This window comes from Leucopleurus acutus, assembly GCF_964270905.1.
Source record: "Leucopleurus acutus genome assembly, chromosome: 5".
Lineage (NCBI taxonomy): Eukaryota > Metazoa > Chordata > Mammalia > Artiodactyla > Delphinidae > Leucopleurus > Leucopleurus acutus.
This window is the reverse complement of record NC_139147.1, coordinates 52,479,263-52,488,070: the sequence shown is the minus strand read 5'-3', so window position 1 is coordinate 52,488,070 and position 8,808 is coordinate 52,479,263.

The following is an 8,808-nucleotide window of genomic DNA, read 5'->3' as shown; positions in this document are numbered from 1 at the left end:
TATTCAAAAGGAGTAGGGAAATAAGAGGAGAAAGATAAATTCAAAACTACAGGATATGTCTTATAAAATTAATTTCTCTCCCACCAGCTCTCCTATCTTATTTACCTAAGTGCCTGCTACTTGGTTTCCCATAACCTCAGATACCTAATAGTAGAATATATACAGACTGTAGGTTATACAAATATTTAGTTTACAGGAATGTGCTTAATACTATTACCAATTCACTTATACATATTCTCAGTGTGTTTGAGATTAAAGCATAAATATTTATAAAAAATAGTATCAGCCTATTACTGTTTCAGGACCTATAATCATGTGACAGATTATTTGGACTCCCAATTTGCAGTTAGAATGTCTTTTCAACTGTGTTTATGCTATTCACACTTTATGTATCATCTTCCTTTGCTTCAGTCCATAGTCGTATCTTACTCTAAACTTTTAAAGCATGCTTATTTGTAACATTCATTTGTGTCACATCCTGCTTTTTATTTAAATTCCCTAAATGGGTTTCCACAGTTCCAGTCATCAGAAGTTAATTGATGTAGCGAAATGTATACTTTTTTTAAAAAAACTTCGCTGAGCCTAGCAATTAATATTTGTTGAATGAAGTTATAGAACACCAGTTATTCAACCAATAAAAAGCAATTAATATTTGTTGAATGAAGTAATAGAACACCAGTTATTCAACCAATAAAAAGCCTCTTTAGAACTTGTGTTGACATTATGCACTTTAGTAGAAAAGAATAAGTACATACGTTAATTTATTTAAAATATTTTTATTATACTCCAATAAAGATGTAAAAAAAAATGCAGGTGAAATAGCATTTCAACCTAGAATATATATCTTACTTATGTCATTATTTTAAAATTTTATAGAGCACCTACTATGTACCAAGCACTTGCTGGGTACCCTTACATTTAAATCAACTCTATTCTTGTCAAGTAAATTATCCCCATTTGGCAAGGCTAGGAAAATAAAATAAATAAATAAATAAAATATTTTTAACCAGAAAAACTATAGATTAAAAAACAAAATACTTCTTTGGCACTTCCACCTCTTACAAAGCAAATGAAAAACAGTACGTGGTAAAATAATTTCAGAAAACTAATGATTAAAAGAAGACAGCATAGAGTTGCAGCAGTGGTAACTTCTGTTCAGTGTTCCATAAAGCACAAATATAGGTTCTTTTAATATAAAAGTAAAAGTGGAAAAACACAAATGTCAAAAACAATTATTTATGTCAAGGTTGAGATTTGATAGCTAGGTGACTTCCTGCATATTATTAAATTAAGTCACTTGTTCATTTTCGAAAATCCATTTTCTAGGTGGTTCAACAGGTGTTTACTAGTCAGTTTTAAATGGAAATGAATATTAAAATAGTGCAAATTATTAACATGCAACACAATTTATCCGAAGATGGAAAAGATTCAATGGAATGGCGATCTCAGTGTATTTCTTTGAAAATAGGATTTTAAAAGTGTATAAGGCACTCAAGGAAGTTGTGAGGGAGGTCTTACTATTTGCCGGACACTTTTCTAAGTGCTGTTTCATGTATTCCCTCATTTATTCTAGATAATACTATGGGGTAGACATTATTATGATCCTCATTTTAGAGCTAACGAGAGTGAGGTCTATAGAAAGATATTTTAATCAAGCACCTTGCAGTGTGTGAGGACATAATAAGCTCTTCTAGGTGCTGTTTCCTGCCAACACTTCCGTGCTTTTGTTTACCATCACTATTTTCTTTGCTTGCAATATACTTAACCTGCTGGTACTTTGTCTGTAAACTCTTTTTCATTCTTCAAATCTCACTGATCTTGCTTTGGGCCTAGTTCTGGTTCATGAGGGCTCACAGATTACTTACTGCCCCCTCACTGAATTATCTAATGAATTTACCTGGGGCAGCTTTCACTTGGCTGTTAAACTGCTGAGGGCAGGGACCTCGGCTTACCTTTAGTCTTAGCTGCAGCTCCCTGCAAAACCGAACCTGTTATGTGCTATACTTTATAGAAAGATGCAATTTCAGGGCAGAAAGAATGTGTGAAAGGGGAAGTGCGACAGGGAAGGGGGGAAAGAAAACATAAGGCCATTGTTCTGAGCTGGTCACAGCTTCACAGGACAATGCAGCTGGTTGCTCAGCCACATGGGATGTCTTCCAGGGCGGCCATGTGGAAACACTACACCTTGAAGAGTCACGTAGGAGGAAGAAGGATTGAGAGTTTGTCTACTTCCTCCTTCCTGTCTCTTGTCTTTCACTGGTTAAAGTTAGACCCCTTGGATGTTACCACACTCTGCACTTCTCAATTGTTCTCTGGCACCCATAGGGCAGCACTTCACCTGATCTTCAAAGTAGTGGGAGAAGCCATCATTTAACATTTTGATTTTTTTGTTCATTGTGGACTTTGCATTAATTTGATTTTTAAAAAATATTGCCTTAAACTGTACTTTTTCTTGATTACTGAATTTTTTGCAACCACTTAAATTTTGCTTCACCCTAGTCCCAAACATTCTACATAAGCATATATTCCCACAGGTCTAGGCTGTTCAACACGGCACTAGTTTAAAGCGGACAATTTTCAAATCACCAGATGCAGGAACTCAAAGATCCCCAGGCTCCAGACAAAGCCAGAAACACCTTAAGTCACTTTCATCGATTAATAAATCAATTCATTAATTCAACAAATATGTATTAATATTAAGGTTCTACGTGCCAGTAAAGGTGTTAGCAGGCACCTGTGAAAATGACACTGAAACTATCATATCTAAAAGTTTGATTTCTATTGTGATAACCTTTAATTATTCTTCTGGAAATTTGCATTGGTATAACTAGTCTGTTTGCCTTATGTAATTAAAATATATGACATATCCAGCACTTTTCAAGGTGAACAAATGCATCATGCTCCATTGTTTGCTTTCACATCAAAATTACTGTTTTATGGAAAACCATTGAAAACAAAGTCTATAAGCATGCCCTACTCAAAAGCACATACTCAAATAACTTTCAATTAAAAACATTTTTTTGGTGGACAGGAACTTCATATCCAATTATATATACTATTGCAGGATCTTGAGTGCTGACGTTCTAAATTTTCCTTTATACTTGATATATGACTTCTATTAAAATTTACATTTTGTTGCGTTTGGATATTTGTATAATCCTTCACTTTTTTCTTACTGCTTATGTTACATGACAGAAAACAGGAAAAATATATTTATATACTGTTATATTTATATTTCAAGGAGAGATAATGATCAAATAGTATAGAGTCCAGAGAAGGGAATGGTAATGAATTTCCTTGTAGCTGAACTTCCCAGGTTGAAACACTATGTCCCAACTCACTAATATACTGCTTATGCACTAATATACTAATATAACTCACTAGTATACCAAGTATACTGCTGTCATTCTCTCTAAGGAAAAGAAATAATTTGAAGCAGAAACTGATTCATTACTGCAACACCTAATTACATAAACAAAACTCCAACTGTTTTGGAGTTGATATTGACGACAAGCTATACTAGATAATGAGCAGATGCAGACTTGAATGAATGACTAAGAACATATGGTAAGAAGATATACAGAAAGATGAGCTAGATAACATTGGGAATTTTAAATGAGTTGAGGGAAAAAAAACTGAAAAAAAATAACTGAATTTTTACAACAAAGAATATATCAAGAAGGTATTGTGATGAGATAGATAGGAATACCTGCAACAGCAAGCTGCTTTTCCTTTTGTTAATTGAGGCCTCGGGCTCCTATGGTTTTGAAGACCAGTAAATAAACCTGCAAGACTGGGGTAGCTGACGATGTAGAGGACACAAAAGGCAACTTTTTTCTACCTATTTTATTTTCAGGGCAATAAAACAAAAATTGAGGCGTTAGAAAAAAAGGCAGTAAAAGGATCCATTCCAAGCTGGCCTACCACTTTGGCCTTATGAAGGAGAAATATATTAAGGTGTTAAAGTAGGAGATTGAGTATAAATCCCCACAACATGATAAACACAATTAGAAAATAGATTATGACCATGGCAAAAAGGTAGCAGTAATAGTGTTTGCTCTGTTACAGACACTGTGACCTAAGGAAATCTAGGATAAAAATGTGCCAGAGATGTTGCTGATAACCTGTATCTCCTGAGTATGTTGCATGTTTCCTAATTTTCTTTTATTTTTAAGATTTTTTTGATGTGGACCATTTTTAAAGTCTTTATTGAATTTGTTACAAGATTGCTTCTGTTTTATGTTATGGTTTTTTTGGCCGCAAGGCATGTGGGATCTTAGCTTCGTGACCAGGGATGGAACCTGCACCCTCTGCATTGGAAGGCAAAGTCTTAACCACTGGACCACCAAGGAGGTCCCTCTAATTTTCTTTTGATGAGTCACTTTGTGTTATAAACTATTATTTATTCTAACAAGACAATGCATGACAATTACCTGTATATTTTCTCACGCTATTAACATTCTTTGAACATTGTTGATAATCAGCCCTGATTAATCAGAATAAATTAGTGAAGTTAAGTTTGCTCACATATATCACCTCCTGTTTTCATATTCATATTGACAGGAATCAGGGCACAAAATAAGCCTTTAAGTAATCTTCCATTCAGTTGCTCTTTTAAAAATAGGACTCTAGTCAAATTAGTGGATAGGTAAAGCCTCATCAATTTTTCTATAGAAATACATCCAGTTTTTATGGACTATTTTAGATATTTATTAAAGACAGTAACATTTAGTAAAAATTCCAGACTTCCTGAGGATTTCTCATTTTTCAATGCATTTATGTCTAGCGTATTATAAAACAAGGGCATGTAAGATACTCCTACTGTAGTAAGTAGCAATGAATATAAGTCTATATTACTTCATTAGCAGGATATTTGTATTAATTGCAAACATTGTTAAGGGGAATACTCAGAATATGTATCACTGTGACTAAAAATTCCATGATTGTTATTTTATTTTTTTAAGTGATTTAAACTGTTTAGGAAACATTAATTATGATTATTTCTTTAGTCGCCTTCATTTAAAAAACAATTTAGGTAGAACATTTTTTTCTTTAACTGTTATGAGTTATTTCAATTTCCCCCTACCATCATTACAGCAAAACACTTGGAAGTTAGCATTATTATACCACTGATGAGTTTGTGTCCCTGCTGTACACACTATAGTACATCTCACCCACAAGATTAGTGATAGCTTGTAAATGAACTGCCATCCATGCTTCTTGGTATCTGTGTAGTAATGCTAAGGAGTCTGAAAAATTCTTTTAGACAATATTTTACAGTTATTTCCATTTAAATCCCAGGTATCTTACCATGGCTTCAAAGGACTTCTTTTTAAAATATAAATTTTGAAAACTATTAACATCAAACCAGAAGCAATTTATAAAAAAGTAAATTAATAGTCATCCCAGGGACATAATCTTAGAAGCAGCTTTGTGGTTACTCAGGAGTAATAGTGGGATAGACACTATCTCGGACACTTGGAATCTTATTGTAATTTCCAAAACTCAAAAACGGGAAAAATGTAGCATAATAGAAAAACTAGCACTGCAGATATAAGAGATGATCACTGCGCTGTGCTTGGATAGGACCTGGAAGTGAAAGCTTAGTTCATGTGGCTCAGGGAAGCAATAGATAATGGAGTTTGGCATGACCTGCGGAGCTAAGGATTACTGCCTTTGAAAAGCAGAATATTGACCTAATTATTACAGGCCAAAAAAAAAAAAAAAAAAAAAGGCATGTCACGTTACCGGTTTCACATACAGGAATTTCCCGTCTCAGGTAGACAAGAGGATGACATTTGAAACAGAGGCTTGCGATGACTGTTATAACACCCATCTCTATTTTGTTGAAGATTGTTTTTGTGTGTGTGTGTGTGTGGAGGTGGAGGTGATGGTATAGAGGCAGAATTCCCCTTTTCTTACTGGTGAGAAGATTTACATGGCTCTCACAGCTCACTCAGATAAGAAGGAAAAGGTCCATTCTTTCTGTCACACACAATATCCTTATCTGTCTCTCTGAATGATCTGTCTAGTCCAGTGGGTTTGTGTTCTCACTGTCGGATGAGCTGCTGTATCAACGTTGAAGAGGAACTCTAATTAGCCAGCCTGGGGCCAGGGAGACCACCACTTAATTACTCCCTGAACCACAGAGGTTTAGAAAAAGTAGTTTCCCAAAGGAAGGGATAAAGAGAAAATGAAAAAGTAAAAGATAGGTCTTCCAAGGATGACCAAAAACTCCTCTGAAAGCAGCTAAAATTTAATGATTGAGTTGTGAGAATAGAATTATTTTTCTCTTTCATGTGGACAGCCTGTTTTTTTCAAATATTATTCCTTACCAAATATTGCTCTGTTGAACTATTGTACAGTTTTTCATCCAGAAAAGATGAAATATTGTCATCTGCCTTACTTTCTTCACCCTAAAGATGAGAAGCTGCACCATTCGGTGGGGTAAAAACAACTCAGAGCAAGAGGTTTGAAAGGCAGCCCTGGCTGATTAGTAACCTGTGGAGGGTAAACCTGAGTAAATCACCTCCAGTTAATATCTTCTCCAGTAACTGCAGCCTAGTCAAAGTTGTATTTGATGCCAGGAACTTGTGGACAGATTGTATGGATCGATGCAGGAAGTAGTGTTAGAGTCTTGGGAAGAACAGAGATATATAAATTATCCATGAGCAAGGAATAGTCTGAATGGTGTACTTAAATTTCAGTTCTGAGCTTTCATGAAAGATTTGCAAAAGAGCTCCTCTATACAGGTCACTTCTCTTAGAAACACACTCATCCTTTTCTGTTCCCATCTTAACTTTCTTAAACTGGACTTCAGTTTTCAACAATCTACTGAAACTGTTGTAGTTTCCTTCTTGCCAAACCTAAGAACGTTTCTTCTGTTTTCTTTGTCTTGACTCCTTCGAGATCTCTTCAGATTATTATTTCTTGTGAAAACTCTTCCTCCTTTACCTTTAGTATCACTAATGCTTTCTTGCTTTATTTCTACAACTTTGAGCCAATTCGTACCCTCCTTTTGTGGCTCATTATTCCTCATTCTCTAGTTAGGGGTATTAACAAAGACCTAACTTTTAGACTTACGGTTTCTTCTTTCTTTCTGTACATTTCCAAGACAGCTGATTCCTTCCACTCTCTCCCTCCCTGCCTCCATCTCTCTCTTTCATTCTCTCTCTCTCTCCTTCCCAGCTCCCTTCCTTCCTCTCTTTCTTTCCTTTTTCCTCTAGCTCCTTCTCATCCAACCTCCCTGTGACTCTAATGTTTTTTTCCTTTGTTTTGTTTCTCGTGGGAGAGTGATCTTTCTTGAAACTAATGTCCTTGTGTTGACCATGGCTCACACATGTTTAAGTATTTCCAAATTACATTATTGGCTCTACCTTCTTATCCTATTGGCCAGTTCCATTTGAATGTTTTATTATTACTATAGTATAAACATGCTTAAAATTAACATCACTGTCACTATCGTCTTCATTTTTGTCATAGTCACTTACCTCCAATCAGATACTCAGCTCTAAAGAAGTCTTCTATTCTATTCTAATATATATTATTTTGCAAAACAAGTGAGCAAACAAACAAACCCATTGGGCTAATCCTTTGAAATGTCTCTCAGATATGTTGCTATCACCTTTCTGTGATACTTAACACCTCAGCATGGTACTAACTGCTACAGTTTCCTGTTCTTCCTGACTTTAGTTTCTCTTTTTTTCCCACCTTACATACATTATAGGATTTGTATAACATCTAAATGTAAAAACTGACCATCTGAAAATACTGAATTAATCATGCTATTTTCAATTGTTATATATTCCAGTAATTTCTCTTTGAATCCACCTTTCTCAAGTGGGTCATTAAAGGCGGTCCACAATCTGATCTCAGATTGTAATTTGCTTCTATAGGTTGGCCCTGTCTTAGTGTCAAATTCTATTCTGGATTTAAAGTCCAGTAGTAATATTAGCTTTTAATGATATTTTTCTCATTAATTCTGGCCTATTTGGTCTCTGTTTCTCTCAAATCCTAGAATTTGTGCCACACATTTAGTAGCTCTCTCTCTCTCTTCATGTCTGTCTCTATCTTTCCATCTATCATCTATTGTATAGTATCAATTTCATGTTTATTATAGTATACTAAATTATACTAAATTTAGTATATTAAATTATACATATATAATTATATGCACATCTCATTTAATCCTCAAAATATCCCTATTATTATTCCCATTCTAAATAATAGAAAACTAAGCCTTAAAATTTTAAACTATTTCCCCAAATCACATGTTGAGACAGATCTAATATTCAAAAATCTTTGACTTTAAAAGTGTAATTTTCCACTAAACTATACTGAAGTATTTTGCCTTGTATTATTTTATTAGTACTTAATAAAATCCTTAACTAAGTGGGGGTACCAAGAACATGGATACAATGAATGAATGGATGAAAGTTTAAGGTTTTAAGTCTAAGACTCCTAAATGGATGATAAGCAGCTTAAAGCCTGGGTTCATGACTTATACTAATGTGAATGTCCCTAATGTCCCTGTAATTGTAGACTCTATAAATACTAGTGCTTGTTAAAACTTCACCATCAGCCATACTGTACATACATTTTCTTATTTAATCATCAGAAAAACCTAATTAGATAGTAGTTTTTCCAGCTTACCCATTGGAAGAAACAGAAGTTCAGACAAGTTAAATAAGTTGCCAAGGACACACAGCAAGTGCCAGAACCAAGAACAAGATGCAGGTACCTTCACTTTATATTCTTGTTTACTTCACTATGCAGCCTCCCAGTCAATACTTGGTAGTAAAATACATG